This window comes from Diabrotica virgifera, chromosome 3 (assembly GCF_917563875.1).
Source record: "Diabrotica virgifera virgifera chromosome 3, PGI_DIABVI_V3a".
Lineage (NCBI taxonomy): Eukaryota > Metazoa > Arthropoda > Insecta > Coleoptera > Chrysomelidae > Diabrotica > Diabrotica virgifera.
Window position 1 is genome coordinate 236,130,715 of NC_065445.1, and position 18,340 is coordinate 236,149,054.

The following is an 18,340-nucleotide window of genomic DNA, read 5'->3' on the forward strand; positions in this document are numbered from 1 at the left end:
TTTTGTAAATTATTATAATTTAAATCTCAAGTAGTTGATAATTAAATTTTTTACTAATTAAAATAAAAAAAAGGGTCGTAGAAAAAGTATAATATTCTACTCGCATGTAATGGATATTACTCACTCTGATGAATTACGACACTCGCCTACGGCTCGTGTCGCAAACTTCATCATCGTGAGTAATAGCCATCATTACATGCTCGTTGAATAATATACTATTTTGCTATAGTTTTTTAATAAACGATTTTATACCAGAATACAAGTTCAAGTTTTTACTTCTGTATGAGTTTTTTCAACTATGGTATACACATACAGCCAACTATTGGGTTTTTCCCATTGATATTGTCTTTGGAATACTCGAATGTACACGCACGTCCACACTGGACTGGTCCATAAAGGACCAAATAGCCAATACTTCAATAAAAAATATCTTATTTAAGTTAATAAAATAATTAAAATCAAAAAGGTTAAATCGTCATTAGAAAGTGTACCTATAATTTAATATCCAAAACATGTTTTCGTTCTTTGGTAAAGTAAGAAAATCTTATTTATAGATTATTAGTTACAATGTTTTATTATTCTAGTTATCAAGTTTCCTAATGACAGCCTAAATCGTGATACAGTCAAGGATGGGACGTAGGTCAAGGATGGGACGTAGACATTCAGTTTTTTCTTGTTTTCTAGAAACAAGAGAAGCACAGCAAATTACATCAACCAAATAAATAAAATCAAAAATTACTACGGTAAAAAACGGAGACATTATGATGCTAAGCAACAAGATATTATAGAGAAAAGCTATAAAATAATCAAATTGGGGATTATATAAATTAATATTTGGTTAAAATGATTAAATATAAAATATTGGCTATGCTTATTAAGCATATATTAACAACGAATATCAGTGTGGGTTCATAAAAGGCAAAAAAACTGTGGATCGGGTTTTCACACTACGAGAAATACAGACTGAAATTTACGAATACAATAAAGACACAATAAAATTGTTCTTTTCGTTGGTTTTAAACAGGTTTTCTACCCCCTCCATGGCTGAGTGGTAAGAGCGCCTACCTTTGGATCGAAAGGTTCGAATGGTCGTGAGTTCGAATCTCACCAGGATCAGAAATTTTTCGTTTATTATAAATTAATAAATGAAAATAGTATCTGTCCTTTTGGGATCGGTACTCACCATAGGGATCGCAGACGTTCGGATACAATTAGTGATGAGCAAAACAAGAACAAGACCAAGACCAGGCTAGTCTTGGTTTTGGTCTTGTTCTTGAAAGCTTGGTCTTGGTCTTGGTCTTGCAGCTAAAAGGTAGTCTTGGTCTTGGTCTTGGTCTTGCACTAGCCGGTCTTGTTCTTGGTATTGGTCTTGCTGCAAGAGTCTTGCTGGTCTTGCTTTTTTGGTAGTAAGAATTTGAACCAAACAATTTCGAATAAAATGTACATTGAAATTAATAAAGATGTGAAGAATTAAACTATATTTTTTGCTTTAAAATTTTAAAAAAATGTAGAATGTAGTTTCAAACGGATACCAATTTTAACGTTATACATTCACCTAATTATTTCATTAAAAATATGTTTCAAATATAAAGGTTTATTTTCAAATTTCAATTTTAAGTTGAATTGAGACACAGCCTGCTTTTTATACATTCAATAGCATACGATATAAAAGAAAAAAAAAGTGAAAAAAAAAGACGAAATGAGAAAAACTTATTAGTTACATTTTATTTTATTTGGAGGAAATATGCGCTTTATTTAATTATACATACTTATACAATGCAAAAGCAGAACTGTGTTTTTTATGTGGAGAAAAAATTTAAAAAACTTTCATTAACCAGATGTAAAATTCCTATTGAAATGATGTATTGAACGTGAACACTGATTTCTCCTTAAATAAAATTTATTTTCAGTTCATATGAACGTTTAACCTATAAAGTTACACATACTGTACACATACTTAGTAAATAGTCTGCATATACAGGGTGGCTGTATAGTGTGACAAAGCTCGATATCTCGGAAACTGTTCATAATAGAGAATAAATGAAAATAGAAAAATTAAAGAAAATAATTTTCCGAGGAATCCAGTATCACTCAAAAAAATTTTATTATTTTTCCACAATGCTTTCACAGCATTGTGAATCCCTTTTCAAAATCTATTATGATATTTTTTGGTATTAAATTTAAATTTAACGACCTACATTTTCCTCGATTATGCGAAAAGAATTGAAATAAGTGTCAGTATTTTTATTAGACACAAAATCGAAAACTGCTGGTACATAAAAATCGTTTTTAATGGCATTTTTTTTAAATGGATTACCCTATCTATACATAATTACATTTTTTTTGTCTTACAAGTTATTTCAATTGTCTGAACTGTCGCCGTTTGAAAACTTGCCTTTTGGACACTTTGAAGGTTGAGAAAATGCAAACCGTTTGACTTAATCAAAACGACTTAAAAATATAACCAAAATATTATGTATTTTAAAAATTCGATATAATATTTTTTAAGGTTTATTATAATGTCAGTATATGTTATTGAACTAAAAAAATAAAGTTAAATAATAAAAAACCTTGCAGGTTGGTCTTGGTCTTACGTAGTCTTGCACGGTTCGGCCTTGGTCTTGGTCTTGGTCATGAATACCTGGTCTTGGTCTTGGTCTTGCAAACCAAAAGGCAGTCTTGGTCTTGGTCTTGGTCTTGCTGCAAGACCAAGACCAGTCTCGCTTATCACTAGATACAATTAGCATCTCTTTGCAAAGAGAATGACGTCGACTTTGCAAAGTAACAAGACACTTACTTAACACACATACTACACATGACACTAGGTACTTAACTGCTAAAATTCGTATCTACCATGTGAATGGCCATTAGTGGTCGAGGCTTTAGCTAAATAAAAAAAAACAGATTTTCGATCTAGTCAAAATAAGGGATTTATTTACAGAATTGCAAGATATGAATGTTTTCCAAAGCTTATTAGAATTATAAAATTAACTCAGCAACGAAAGTGAATAAAGTCAAGATAAGCAATTATAACAGATAGCTTTGATGTCATAAAATGAGTTCACCAGGATGATCCATTATTATCTGTAATGCTTAGCAAAATATTAGATAAGTTTATACAGGAAGCAACCATTAATGTAACATATCTGATTTACCACAAAAACATCAGTACTTAACATTTGCGGACGATTTGGTAATCTTATTAATAATTAAAACCAAGTATGAAATGTACAAATAAGCAATTCGTTCGGAGGCAATACATAACAATGACAACAGCAGAGGAAACAAATTCGAAGAAGTTGAAAGGTTTAAGTACTTAGGAACTGTCTTCATAAGATAACCTAAGAGTGAAAAAAAAAATCAGAAAAGAATTATGTGGGATAAGCGCGTTATATAATATGCTCTCGATGGGTTGTTAAGAAGCAAAAATATCTCGAAGAGTAAAACTAAGAATCTACAAGACCGTAATACAGCCGATCATGACGTACGTATGCTTCTGAGACATGGGTCACAACAGACAAACACCAGGAGCTCTTATTAGTTTGGGTTATCGGAAAATATAGTGCAAAATATTTGGTGGAAAAAACTGAAATTGACAATGGATAAGAAGAACAGATAACGAGCTGCCTGAGCTTTATCAATAACCTTATAAGGTATTTTAGTACTAAAAGTAACTCTTTCTTTAAGTTGGTAAAATACAGCGTTTGTCTTTTGAAAAAAATTTCCAATTTTTTTTTCAAAGTCAAAAAAACGAAAACCTTTCAAATAGATTTTTCTAGAAAAGGGTGTGTCCTACCGACTTAAAGCAACAGTACCTTTTAGTACTAGAATACCTCACAATTTAATAATCCAGAGTCAAACATGCTTAAAAGTTAAATACAAAAAAGTTAGGCGATAAAATAACTATAGCTCTACCCAAAACGAACGCCTTAGTCCGGTACTAGAAATTCGCAATAGATCGTTTTGTTCTCCTGAAGATAAATATGCGTACCAATTTTCGTTTTTCTGACTAAAAGCGTTCTAGAGGTATTTAAGAAAAACTAGTTACCAGACGCCATCTTCATCCAAGTGGGTATTTCTACATACCTAGTTATTCACGGACTGAATATTATGTACCCGGATGGTCAAGTTAAGTTACAATATTTCAAACTAATATTTAAAACATCAATATTAGATAAGTCGATATACCGGTTTTGATACCTAATAAATCGTCAAATCCAAATATTCACGGGCTTCTACCAAGTAAGCTATTGCATATTTGAATTACTCATTTATTCACCTGACGGAATTGAAAGAGAACTATTTCAAGATTGAGATATCTTGTTTTTACGAAAATTTGACTTATCCACTTATTCACGGATGGTACAGATTTTCTTTATACTGAATACTAGGTGAGTCAAAACGCAATTACATTATTTTCTCAGTAATTTTAAATGAAACACCCTGTATTTTATATCACTATCGAAAAGTACTATTACCGTACTTTAGTTTACATAACATTCCCTATGTCTAAATTTATTAATTTTTGAGATATTTTCATTTTTCAAAGCAAATTATTAATTGCGGGTCTAAATCTTTCCAAATTTTAGGTAAGCCATGACTGAGTTGTCTAAAACTGACAATTTACTTTTTCCACAAATCGCCAGGAAATTTTGACATTCCTGTCAAAATTTCTTGAAGAAAAAGTCAGGACTTCCTTACTGTAAGGAAATGTCATTTCCTTACCGTAAGGAAATGATATTTCCGTACAGTTGTTAGTGTTCTACATAAATGATAGAAAACATTGTCAAGTTTGACAATTCAACCTCAATACGTTTCCATAGTAACCCAAGTAATTTTATTAGGAATTTCAAAGCACCATTTATTTGGGAATAAAATTATCGCGTTTTTTTTAAATCACTCAATATCTGTCGAATTTTAAACCATTTGCGGAAAAATAGTATGTTTACCTCGTAGGAAAAGCCACATTCCTGGACTCTGTGTTGCTAAGTCTCGGCTTGCGCCTCGACTTAGCAATCTTCACAGTCGTCCAGGAATGTTAAGCTTTTCCTACCCGGTAAACAATGTACTATTATATTGCTATCTATTACAATAACGGATCTACGGAGCTTTTCCCCTGTGGGGAAAAGTGTGGCTAACGCAATGATATTTTAAAGTTCGTTAATAAATCGATATCTACAAATTCATGGTGGGTAGAGCTGCATTCTCGGGAAATTCTCGGGACACATTTTCCGGGAAATCAATAAAAAATGAAAATCCCGATTACCGGGAATTTTTGCATATTTCTCGGTATTTTAAAATATTTTATTTTAAATTATGAGCTGACATATTACTAACTCGCAATAAATAAATGATTATGATACAATTATTATCTCTGCTTAATAATCATTTTAAATCATTCCACTTAAAATATTTATTTTTCATTATATTTTAACCCGGGTGCAGTCGCGCTCACTTCTGTCACGTAAGTAGTCGCGCTCATTTTTGTCACGTAAGTAGTCGCGCGTGGAGAAAAAATCTCAGAATACGAATTTAAATGCGAATTTAAAAGAAATTTCTATTGCATAATATTTTTATTGACTTGTTAAGTTAAAAATGTATATTTCTAACAATTTTAAAGCTAATTGGTTCTCATCAAAACCGTAAATTTCACAAAAAGAAAAAAAAGAATTTTTTAAAATTTAAAAAAATTCCCACGCACTACTACAAGCTCCCTCGAAGCATTTACGAGTAAAAATTTATGTTACAAAATGTTTCTTCAAGTTATCACGGAAGAGGATAAAATTTTTTGGCGCAAATGCTCCCAGGTTAAACCTTCCAATTTTGGGGTAAAATCAGAATGTATCACATCCGTCAGCATAAACATTCTTTTGTTTATGCGACGATGTGATTCATTTTGAAGCATCCAGAATTATAACACAAATATTTATTTTGAATTAAAATTAGATTTATGAAGAATTAGTACATAGGAAATTTAATACGGTAGGTATTAGATTAGTGCAAATCAATTGACCTGAAGTTTAAAAAATTACTCACTTCACTAAAAAGCATCAGACCTACATCAACAGAAAGTTCGTTTTCAACTTCAGAAAATTTCTGTATAAAAAAAGAGGCAACCTGAAAGATCAAACACTCAACAATTTATGTTTTTAAAACATATTTCAATAATAAAAACAACGAAAATTCAAATTACACGAATTTATAATTTTTCTATTTTTAAAATTTTTAATTTTCTTTTAAATTTTTGAATTTTTTTATACATTCTTAATTTGTAATCAAATATTTTATAGTAACTGCATTGAAAAATTAGAACAAAAAAAATTCTTTTTATTTTTAAATTCCCCCATTCCCGGGAATTCCCGGGAAATCCAAATTACCAGCTCTCGGTTCCCGGAAAATCAAAAGGGGCCGGGAAAATGGAGCTCTAATGGTGGGTCAGTGGCACTAGACTGCAGACCGAGAGTTCCCTAGTTCGAACACGCCTGTTGCGTATCTTTCTTGAATTTTTTTAATAAATAATAATTAAAAGTTGATATACTTAAAATTCGTATTTTATAAGTTAATTATTATATATAAATATTATAGATACCATTTTAAACAAACGTGGTATTATAAAAAGTACTTTTTTATACTTGTGTAATTTTTGGAATTATAATTTTAACAGTTAATACACCTACTAAAAATTCATATTTTATTCTTTCGAAACATGTTTTGTCCTATATACAGTGAGCACGTATAGGTTGGAATAAATTCATTTTCTCGAGAATGGACGATTTTGGAAAAAAATCCCGAAACAGGTCAATTTTTATTTTTAAATTACAACTTTTTGGCATATATATCATACTAGTGACGTTACCCATCTGGGCGTGATGACGTCATCGATGATTTTTTTAAATGAGAATAGTGGTCGTGTGATAGCTCATTTGAAAGGCAATTCAGTTCTCTATTCAGTAATATAAACATTACCATAATTATTTATACAGGGTGTCCAAAAATTTTTTTTTGGATTAAATTTCTTGACATAAAAAGAAGAATATATGTAATTTATTTAATTCAAAATACATTTTACTGCTCTCAGAAAACAGAAAAAAATTAATATTTGAAAAATAATCATTGATATTGGCTTAATATAAATTAAATTTTCAAATTGTCACGAGGCTAGTGGGTGGCTCCTTTAATATTGAATTTAAGCAAAAAACAACACTTATTTGCCAAAAAACATTTTTTTCTGTTTTCTGATAGCAGTAAAATGTATTTTGAATTAAATAAATTGCATACATTCTTCTTTTTATTTCAATAAATTTAATTAAAAAAAAAATTTTTTTAGGCACCCTGTATAAATAATTATGTTAATGTTTATATTACTGAATAAAGAATTGAATTACCTTTCAAATGAGCTATCATACCACCCCTATTCTCGTTTAAAAAAATCATCGATGACGTCATCACGCCCAGACGGGTGACGCCACTAGTATGATATATATGCCAAAAAGTCGTAATTTAAAAATAAAAATTTACTTGTTTCGGGATTTTTTTCCAAAATCGTCCGCTCTTGAGAAAATGGATTTATTCCAACCTTTACGTGCTCACTGTATAAAAAAACACTGTTATTATAAAAAGTACTTTTTTATTATAGTGTAATTTTTTGAATTTTAAGCATTTTAGGTGTATAGTCAAATTATTTTATATTCTTTCCTATAAATAATAAAAACATTTTATTATAAAAAAGTTATTTTTTATAAAAGTGTAATTATTTTTGTTGAATTATTAATATCAAAAGGCTAGATACAACTTCAAAGCCGACAGAAAATTTTGTTCTTTGACTTTTTGGTATGTATTATTATAAGCCTTCCGTTAAGAGCTTCCTCCATTAATTCCGAACTATTCAATAATAAGTATCTAATCGCACATTCATCAAATTGTTCAAAACTTACACCCCTACTTGTTTTGAGTTAGAATTGAATGTGAGATTAATCAATAGACGAAATATAATTATAGACTCATATTCCGGCCTCGTTAATAATAGTGGTTAGATTTTGATGAATGCTCGCTGTGTTTTAATTTGATTCATTGTTGGAAATTTGGCATAATTCAGTATCGAACGGCTTAAGAGCCAGTCGCAAAGCCAATGTTCTATCCCACTCGCTTTATGTTACTTAATTGGAACAGTAATTTAAGACTATACCACATTATTATGGCAGAATAAATAATTTAACTATTTCAACATTCTAAATAAATGCAAAATATGATGTAATAATTTTTCTCTATAGTAAAATCAAAAATCTTTATCAGGTTTAAACTGACAGTTACAACTGGTTAAAAAAACGGTTATTCTAAAAGCTTATGTTCGGTTTTCTTAACCTTTAACTACCCGCGCATCAAGTTATAACATAACTACACGCGTCGCGTGCTTTATCCGCCACAAGAAAATAAACTTAAAAACAGCGGTTCTGTTTAATTTTTTTGAAAAAATACACTTAGTTGTTTGTTATACACCTTATTCGGCATCAGCGAATACTTGGAGTTCCTTCTCAGTAAGCCAATTGTAATAAGTAATCAGTAATAACTGGAATCTGATTGCATGATAATAAAATTAGTAATAAAAATTTTTTGAAATGTGATTTTTTAAATGAGAAAAAGTATTGTTTATGAAGAAAAACATATTTTGTGCCATAATGACTAAAAAACAATTGAAAGATGTACTTATATTAATACTTATGTTACTATAAGCGTGGCGTATATTGTCCACCACCGAAAATAACAAATAATAAACTGTAAATTACGATATTCCCAGAACGCCGATTATAACGAAACTAAAACCAATATTAAAGCACATTCCAGTGATAGGTTAGATAAATATACATGGTCAAAAATTAAATTTTTAAATATATTTGCAGTAGAGTTCTTATATCTGCCGTACAAAATACGCCAGCGCGTATAGTTAAAAGTTAATCAATAGCCAATACCAAATAGGTTGCAATGTTACATTTGCATTGCGTTTTAGTTTAGGATACTCCACCCAAATCGATACCAATATTATTGATATCGATACTATCGAGCGATATAAACTGCGTTTGCGTATATTTTGTACTACGTACTGTGATAGGGAAGGGGTAACTAGAAGTTGGAGATAACCAATTTGGAGATCGAAAACAGAAAGCAGTAATCAGTGTTGTCAAATCCTTGCCGGCTCTGGTTAGGTTAAAGTTTCCACATCGCGCGTGATGGGGCGAAAAATTTCCCCATTTTTTCTATGAATTAATTATTTTTTCCAGGGATAACTTATCCGGTTCTTCATCTATTATTAAAAAAAAAAGAATGTGTGTGTACTTTGTACGCACGTAAGAAGTTATGCTTCTATTATATAAATTCAAATAAATAAATATACTTAACAGTTTATTTGTATTTTATTTAAATATAAAACTAACTTTCTCACCTACCAGTTTTAAAATTTTTTTTATTAAAACGATACCAAAAATTAAAAAAAAAAGGAATATGAATCGTCCGGGATTTGAACCCGGGACCTCTCGATCTCCGGTCAAACGCGTTACCACCGAGCTAACCTGGCTTCGCTTTGACAGGTTACAAGATTTCTCATATATATTGACAAATTTAATAGACCAAGTGGAGTCTACAAAAATACTTTAAATATACTATCTTATACTTACTATTATTATAAAATATCTTATTCCAGAGGAAGACAAATCCAAAAACACAAAAATTATAATAAATAATACATTTGCTAAAAACACTAATATATCCTTTTAATGACTTATTTGCGCTGACACCGCTCATACATACATATCTTGAAAGATTAGCAACGAACTACGTACTGTCTATGTGCGCATGCGCCCAGCATTATAAAATTTCACTCTCAATCATAAAGAAGTATAATTTTAAAAACGGTTGTAACTGGGACAATAAAACAACCGTAGAAACTGATTATTGTGGAGTACCTGCTTTAGGTTCCCTAATTCCCATCCCTACTTCAAATAAGCTACAAAGAAATAACATTGCCACTGAGTTATTATTCGGAACATACATACTAGCGGTATGTTTATCCAAACTCAACAATACCAATACCATCGATCTACGACTTAACTCAACAAATAAACTCGAAAATTAAAGGCAATGATACCAAAGAATCTAATACGAGAATCTTACTTAGATATATATTCTGCCTCTTATATATTTATATTGTTGATTTAATGTCCCAAGATTATATCCATAATACTGTTTAGAAGATTAACTCCATACGCAGAGGAAATAATAGGCGACTACCAAAGCGGATTCAGACCGGGAAGGTCGATTATAGACCAGATCTTCGTCCTACGCCAGGTGTTGGAAAAAAACTGGGAATTCAACCGCGATGTACACCAAATCTTCGTGGATTTCAAGCAAGCTTACGATTCTGTTAGCAGAGAAGCATTGTGGGAGACTATGGTAGAAATGGCAGTACCTGGAAAACTGATACGATTAGCAAAGGTGAGCACGGAGAACGCTTCCGCACGAATCAGAGTTGGCAGCAACACGTCGGAGGAATTCCTCATTGACACCGGACTTAGACAAGGAGATCCTCTCGCCCCCCTGCTGTTTAACTTCGCACTGGAACATGCAGTAAGGAAAGCTCAGCCACAACTGACAAACGGATTTGCCGCCCAAGGATCAAAAATACTATTAGCCTTTGCGGATGACGTGGACACAACTGCACAATCCACCAGAGATGCAAAAGAAGTTTTCACCCTATTCGAGAACGGAGCCAAGGAAGTTGGTCTTAAGGTCAACGAGGACAAGACCAAGTACATGGTGGTTACGAAGAACCCAAGACCAAGGGTTAGACAAAACGTAACAATTAATGAATACAATTTTGAAGTCGTCAAAGAATTTAAGTACTTGGGAGCGATTATAACATCTGAAAATAACTATGAAAAGGACGTGGCAGCCAGAATTATTGCAGGAAACAGGGCATATTACTCGTTAAGGACCCTACTTAAATCAAAAATACTCTCAAGACCAGCAAAAATAAGAGTATATAAGACAATAATTCGTCCCACAATAACGTATGGAAGCGAAACCTGGACTCTGAATCAGCGGGAAACAACAAAATTACTGGTACTTGAAAGAAAGATACTGCGGATTATCTATGGGCCTTGAAGAGAAGAGACAACAGGAGAATGGAGAAGAAGACACAATGATGAACTCCAGACAATATACGGAGATGAAAACATAGTACGCTACATTAAATCAAACAGAATACGATGGGCGGGTCACGTACTAAGATCAAGTGACGAAAGACTTCTAAACGCCACATTCTGGGAAAGGCCCGATGGAAAAAGGTCAGTTGGTCACCCAAGAAAGAGATGGAAGGACGCAGTAGCCAGCGATCTACGCAAAATGGGAGTACAGCAATGGGAAATAGCTGCTCAGGACCGACAACAATGGAGGGAAATAGTAAACGCGGCCAAGACTCACATAGAGTTGTAGAGACAAATGATGATGATGAAAGTCCCTTTATATGTATTTGATCACTATTTTGACCGCTATCTGTAATATTTCTTTGATAATCTTTCCTTTCCTATAACTTTTATTAATTTCTATATACTTCTAAAAACACAATTTTAAACTAATACGATACAAATTAATAATAATGAACTTTATGTTTTATTTTACGCAATCAATGGGTAAATATATTTTTTTGTTAATGAATTTGATCTCTTTCTCTCTCTTTCTAATTTTTCTCTCCGTTTATAAATGAGTAAACAATTTACATTCGGATGTCCTCCAAGATTTTTTCGTGAAAAACAAACTTTATTCGTTGAACTTTGTCCCGGATTCAGGAACGTCACTTATTTTAAGGTAGAGTATAATGGAACGAGAGGGAGCCGATGCTTTATTAGGATTCTGTAGTAAACTTTCAGATTTATAGGAGTTTTCTTGTAATGTGTCGTACAACTTGGAAAAATAACCTAGTTTGTTGGTAGTCTGGTCATTGAAGTGATTCGTAAGCCGCAAAAAGTAGAACTGAAAAGTTCGCCCCTAATCTAAGTCTAAACAAAATTTATAGCTCGTTGCTTGGTTTATATTCTGGTAAATAGGGTCAAATACTCCTACTGTATTGTTAACTAAAATACAGCCAATTCAAAGATATTCACATTTAACAAACTTAATAAATATGCAAAAATTACCAGCACCAACATTTACTTTAAATTGTGCACAACCTTCTTTCGCATACCTATTTAAATTGGGTTCTTTGGTAATTTAGCTTCTGTCTACGTTTCATTTATATTTCTAATAATGTATTTCTTTATCTATTTGTTTAATTTTTTTTTTTAGTTTTGTTTATTTTGAATCACTTAGCTAGATTTACTGTTCGAATTTGAACTGACATTTATACATTTATATCTATCAGACAAATAGTCCAGGGCGCATCTATTTTGAGATGGACGTTGAGAGGTGACTTAAATTTTTTTGCAAAAATTGCTTGAAAATAACTCAAATAATAATATTTGAGTTATCCTCCCACTCAAAATGGTCCGGAACATTGTTTAAATAATCAAAATGTCAAAATATGAAGGAAAAATTTGATTTTTTTATTGGTTTTTTGATTATAACTTTAAAAACTGTTCATTTCTGAGAAAAGTTGTATTGTCATAAAAGTTGGGTAATTAAATTTCCTACAATGCGGAATTGGTCAAAAATTTAAAATATAGTCACGCTTGTTGCAAAATAGCAATAATTGCGAAAAAAACATACAAAAACAAGTATTTGCATTTTACGGTTTTCAACAATTTATGCTACATTTAAGACCTTAATATTTTACCCAGAAAAACTTTAGGATATAGTAAAATAACACTGTAAATTTCATTAAGATCGGTTTAATAGATTTTGCAAAATAAATTTTGCAATCCAGCTTTCGCAAGAAAAATTCATTTTTTTAAATGTTGCAGGACTGAAAATAAAGCAGATAGCAAGTTGACTTTTTTTTAGTTATAGAAGTGTACTTTACCTTTCATTTGCAATTAGCAAAATTAAAATCGATTAATTACCACGGCGTCAGGAATTTTTTTAAATAAACATTAATTTTTGGTGCTACGCGCAGGACAACGGTGTTCGATTCACACAAGTTCATTTCCACCAAAATTTCTTCCAATCTTTATCTAATATATTATTTTCTTACTCTATATTTTGTTGTATTTTAATATTTCAATTCCATAAAAATCAAACTAATTTTATTAGGTATTGTTTGTGAAATATTGTTTAAACAATTGCGTATGTTTAAAAATAATAAACTTTTATTTTCTAAGATAAAATATATGAACAAAAAAAGTTTTTGCTAAAAAAGGTGTTATTTCAAAAGATAGAGTATGTGTTTTTATTTTGCAATAAACAAATTTATTTATTTATATCGAAATTTAATAAAAATTAAAATTTATCAATAATTTTCAAAGGTTATTGGAATTCCCAATCAGAGCTATCCGCTATCCTGCGCGTAGCACCAATAATTAATGTTTATTTCAAAAAATTCCTGCCGCCGTGGTAGTTAATCGATTTTAATTTTGAAAATTTCAAGTGAAAGTTACAGTACACTTCTATAGGCAAAAAAAAATTTCAAATTTCTATTTGCTTTATTTTCAGTCCTGTAACATTTTGAAAAGTGATTTTTTTTTGCGAAAGCTGGATTGCAAAATTTATTTTTCAAAATCTGTTAAAACGATCTTAATTAAGTTTACAGTATTGTTTTACTGTATCATAGAGTTTTTTTTGGGTGAAATATGAAGGTCCTAAGTGTAGCATAAATGGTTGAAAAACGTAAAATGCGAATACTTGTTTTTGTATGTTTTTTTCGCAATTATTGCTATTTTGCAACAAGGGTGACTATTTTTTAAATTTTTCACCAATTCTGTATTGTAGGAAATTTAATTACGCAACGTTTATGTCAGTACAACTTTTCTCGGATATGAATACTTTTAAAGTCATAATCAAAAAACGAAGAAAAAAATCAAATTTTTCCTTCATTTTTTGATATTTTGATTATTTAAACAATGTTCCGGACCTTTTTGAGAGGGAGGATAACTCAAATATTATTATTTGAGTTATTTTCAAGCAATTTTTGCAAAAATATTTGAGTCACCTCTCAACGTCCAAATGTACTAATATTTTAACAGATGCGCCCTGGTCTAAAATTGAAAACGTGTAGTGCATTCGACCCTGGAAATCTAGTCATGATTATCTGACTGTTCTAACACTTGCCTGTTTGTACGGTTACGTTGTCATTTTTCGTGACCCTTGGTAATTTTCTTTATTTATTTTTTTTTTTGTTACTATACGGAGTTCCCGATCGCGTGTTTGTTGCGGATATATCGTGGAGTGTTGACTGTGTTTCATAGTATACGGTTTTGGACTCTTCGGAAGACAAGCATATTTACTCTCAATAATATAGCCACTTATCAACAGGTGCTCATATGATAGATCAGGGGTCACCAATTGGCGGACCGCGGTCCGCATCCGGACCGTGGGCTAGTTTTACGCGGACAGTCATTATATTCAGAATATTCCTAGTGTTTGGCAATTTTGAAAATGTTTGGCCATGAAATTGTGTACTATGTTTGGCTCAACTTGTGTGTGCGAAGCCGCTTTATTAAGAATGAACTTTATTAAAAATTTATACAGATATCAGCTTACAGATGAATATCTTAACTCACTCCAATCTCCAGGGCCTCGATTTTTTACAATTCGCTTCGTTGTAATTCGCAATGTTGTAATTTGTTTGTTTTGTTTCCTAGGGGGAGTAGTCATACACTCCCAATACTCACAAATGTGTCAGCCACACAATAATTGTGCATGTCATGCATATACTTCTGCGAAACACAATCGTGAGTATCAATAAAATCTGTCAAAGTGACATAGCAAAATTCTGAAAAAAAAATAGTATATCTCTTTGTTCCCATATAAATTGAAAAATAAACTGAACAACTTTATATGTCAACTTACATTGTTTCGGGAGTGTAAGGGATATGATAATCTGACGGGCTCGAGTTACTGCAAAAATCCCCGCTTGGGTTCCCCTACCAAAAGTAACGCACCGCACTAAACATAAACGAAAATTACACGCACGGACTCAAAAAGCGGGAAATTTCAAAGGGGTTGGGGAGACTGAAAAAACAAATAAAACTTTAAATATTGTTCAAATTTGTAATTGACAACATTTTAAGTTTTCTTTAATAATTGGTCTTAGATCGAGTTAGCACATATTTTATTCGAAATAAAATAAATTGAAATTTCCATAAAAATCAGATATTTAATAAAATTCGAGGTCGTTGGGAAGGCAGAAAATTCGTTTAGAAAAAAAAAACAAAATTAATGATATGCTAAAAAATATCAGTAGCAACTTACAGTAGCAACACTACTAGATATAACCTTTCCAACTTTTATTTTTTTGGATGCACCCTAGTGTCCACCCTTTCTCCTTGTTCTGATTGTCCACCCTTCCTTGGAACTCTGGCAGTTGGATTTGTTCATTGGTAACAACGATATTGGTCTGTACGAGTTTACTTTATTTACTGGTTTCCGTGGATTGAAAATTATGATTAGTTCAGCTGTTTTCCACGTTTTTAGTATATATTGTGACCTGAGTACTGCATTTATAAGGTTTGTAAGTTTCAAGATTCTATCTAATTGTGGTAATATTTCTCTTGTTATTAAGTCAAATCGGTAATCAAATTATTTTATTTTATTGTAAACATTTTTCTGTAAAATATGTAAATTAAGGTTTATGGTTCAGCCGTAAGTTTAAATAAAGAAAACATTCTAGGTCGACCATTATGACAATCTCTACTTTGCACACTGCTGCCCTAAAAAGATTTGTGGTTGTTGTGTTGAACCACGTACGTAGATTTTTCAGCCCGGAAATCCTTCTCTTTCCTGGTTCTCGTTTTCTTTCTGCTTTTCCTTGAAAGATTCAAAAGATCATAAAGGAATTATATTATCAAATCCTAACACTGTCCTATAGTTTTTGAGTTACCAGATAAAATGGAATTCTAAATCCTAAATATAAAGAAGTATCATATTAAGATATTTAAGGTCCATAAATCGTACATAGCGATAACAAAAACACTTGAAAGCAGCTTGTATAAATAAAAAACTTTTATCTCAGAATAATTTCTTCCAGCCAGCAGCGTCGAGAAAATAGCGAATTGGCATCGGAAACTGTCGAACTATTTATCTCAATCTAGTGATGCCAGCAAAAATTGTAGATTAGGATTTACGGTATACGACTGTAATCCCTACATTTTTAAACAAAAATACTAAAACCGTATACCATAATGTATACAGTATGGTGTAAATAAAAGAAATAAATTCGTTATTTCGTAAACCGGCGACTTTACGGAAAAATCCCGAAAAAGGTCGATTTTTATTTTTAAGTTATGATATTTTGGCGTATATATCACACGAGTGACGTCATCTATCTTTGCGTGATGACGTAATCAATGTTTTTTTTAAATGAGAATGGGGGTCGTGTGCTAGCTCATTTAAAAGGTTATTCAATTCTCGATTCAGTAGTATAAAAGTTGACATCATTATTTATACAGGGTGCCCAAAAAAATTTTTTCTAAATTAAATTAATTGACAAAAAAAGAAGAATGTATGTAATTTATTTAATACAAAATACGTTTACTACTGACTGAGAACAGGAAAAACTGTTTATTTAACAACTAAACATTGCTTTTTGCTTAAATTAAATGTTCAAACTTCCAAAAAGTAGGTGCCTAGAGGGATCTGGTCTGAACATTGAATTTAAGCGAAAAGCAATGTTTAGATTTCAAATAAATATTTTTTTTTCTGTTTTCTGACAGTAGTAAATGTACTTTAAATTAAATAAATTACATACAATCTTCTTTTGTTAATTAATTTAATATAAAAAATTATTTTTGAACACCCTGTATAAATATTTATGTCAATGTTTATATTACTGAATAGAGAATTGAAGAACCTTTCCAATGAGCTAGCACACGATCCCTATTCTCATTTAAAAAAATCATCGATTACGTCATCACGCACGGATGCATGACGTCAGTCGGTGATATATGCTAACATATCATAGTTTAAAAATAAAAAACCACATGTTTCGGGATTTTTCCTTAAAGTCGCCGGTTTACGAAATAATGAATTTATTCCTTTCATTAGCACCATACTGTCACTACTGTATAGCTAAATAATGAAATACAATTCATATTATGGTAGTACAGCCATTGACGATACCAGATATACAGTGCTCAACAGTTAATAAGGATCAAAGTAATATCGTCAAAAATGGTCGCCTGTAAAAATCTAATATAATGAAATAGTATATTAAGTATGGAGAACGGTAAGGGTTTTATACCGATCGAAGACAAAATTGTTTGGAGGAGGAGCGGAGCGACGACTCCAATTATTGTCTGAGATCGGTTACCCTTGACGTTCGACATGCTTATAACGTTTTTTGCACGATTGATAGCATTATAAATTATAAAATTAAACATTTTCATCATATTGACTAGTTTCATTCATGTTATCAAGGTAGATACTTTGGTTGTTAGGTAGTAACTAGGGTGCATAACAACAACGGAGAATTGGGTTTTTATTTAGTTGTCAATAATTTTAAGTACAATTTCTGGCTAATTGGCTCTGTCAAAGCCATTAATAAAAAAAAAGTACAATTTTGATTATTATAAATTAAAATATGAGCGAAAGTGAATTTGAAGAAATTGAACGGGCTTGAGAAGAAAGGTGTTCCGCAATTATTCCCGAAAAATCCAAAATCCGTTAAAAAAATACCTACCAAAGTTTTAAAAAATGGTGCGAAGGCAAGAATTTAAGAATCGAAGAAAAGACTTTATTGGCATATTTCGTTCAAAGACATATGCAGTTGAAAGCTCCTAGAAGCCTCTGGGCAGAATATTCAATGATTAAATCCACCGTTTTTCTTTATGATGGCATTGATATTTCCAAGTTTTCAACTTTGATCGCGTATTTGAAGAGAAAAAATGTTGGATACTACTAATGTATGCGATTCTGCAGAAGTTTCTGTTAGAAGTGAAACAACAGCCCAAACAAGTGGGATTTCATTAAATAATTTAACAAATTGTACCATAAGTATCAATATTAATTAATAATTCGTTAGTTTTCTTTATTCTTTTAAAAAATAAATTAAAATCAAGAGATTTTTTAACTCGACGATAAGTGAATTACTTACCGTCGAGTTGGAGTACTTACCGTCGAGATGGATTACTTACCGTCGAGTTGCTAGTAGATGTCACCTACTGACGTAAAATCTGTCACGGTAAACAGTCAAAAATGATCA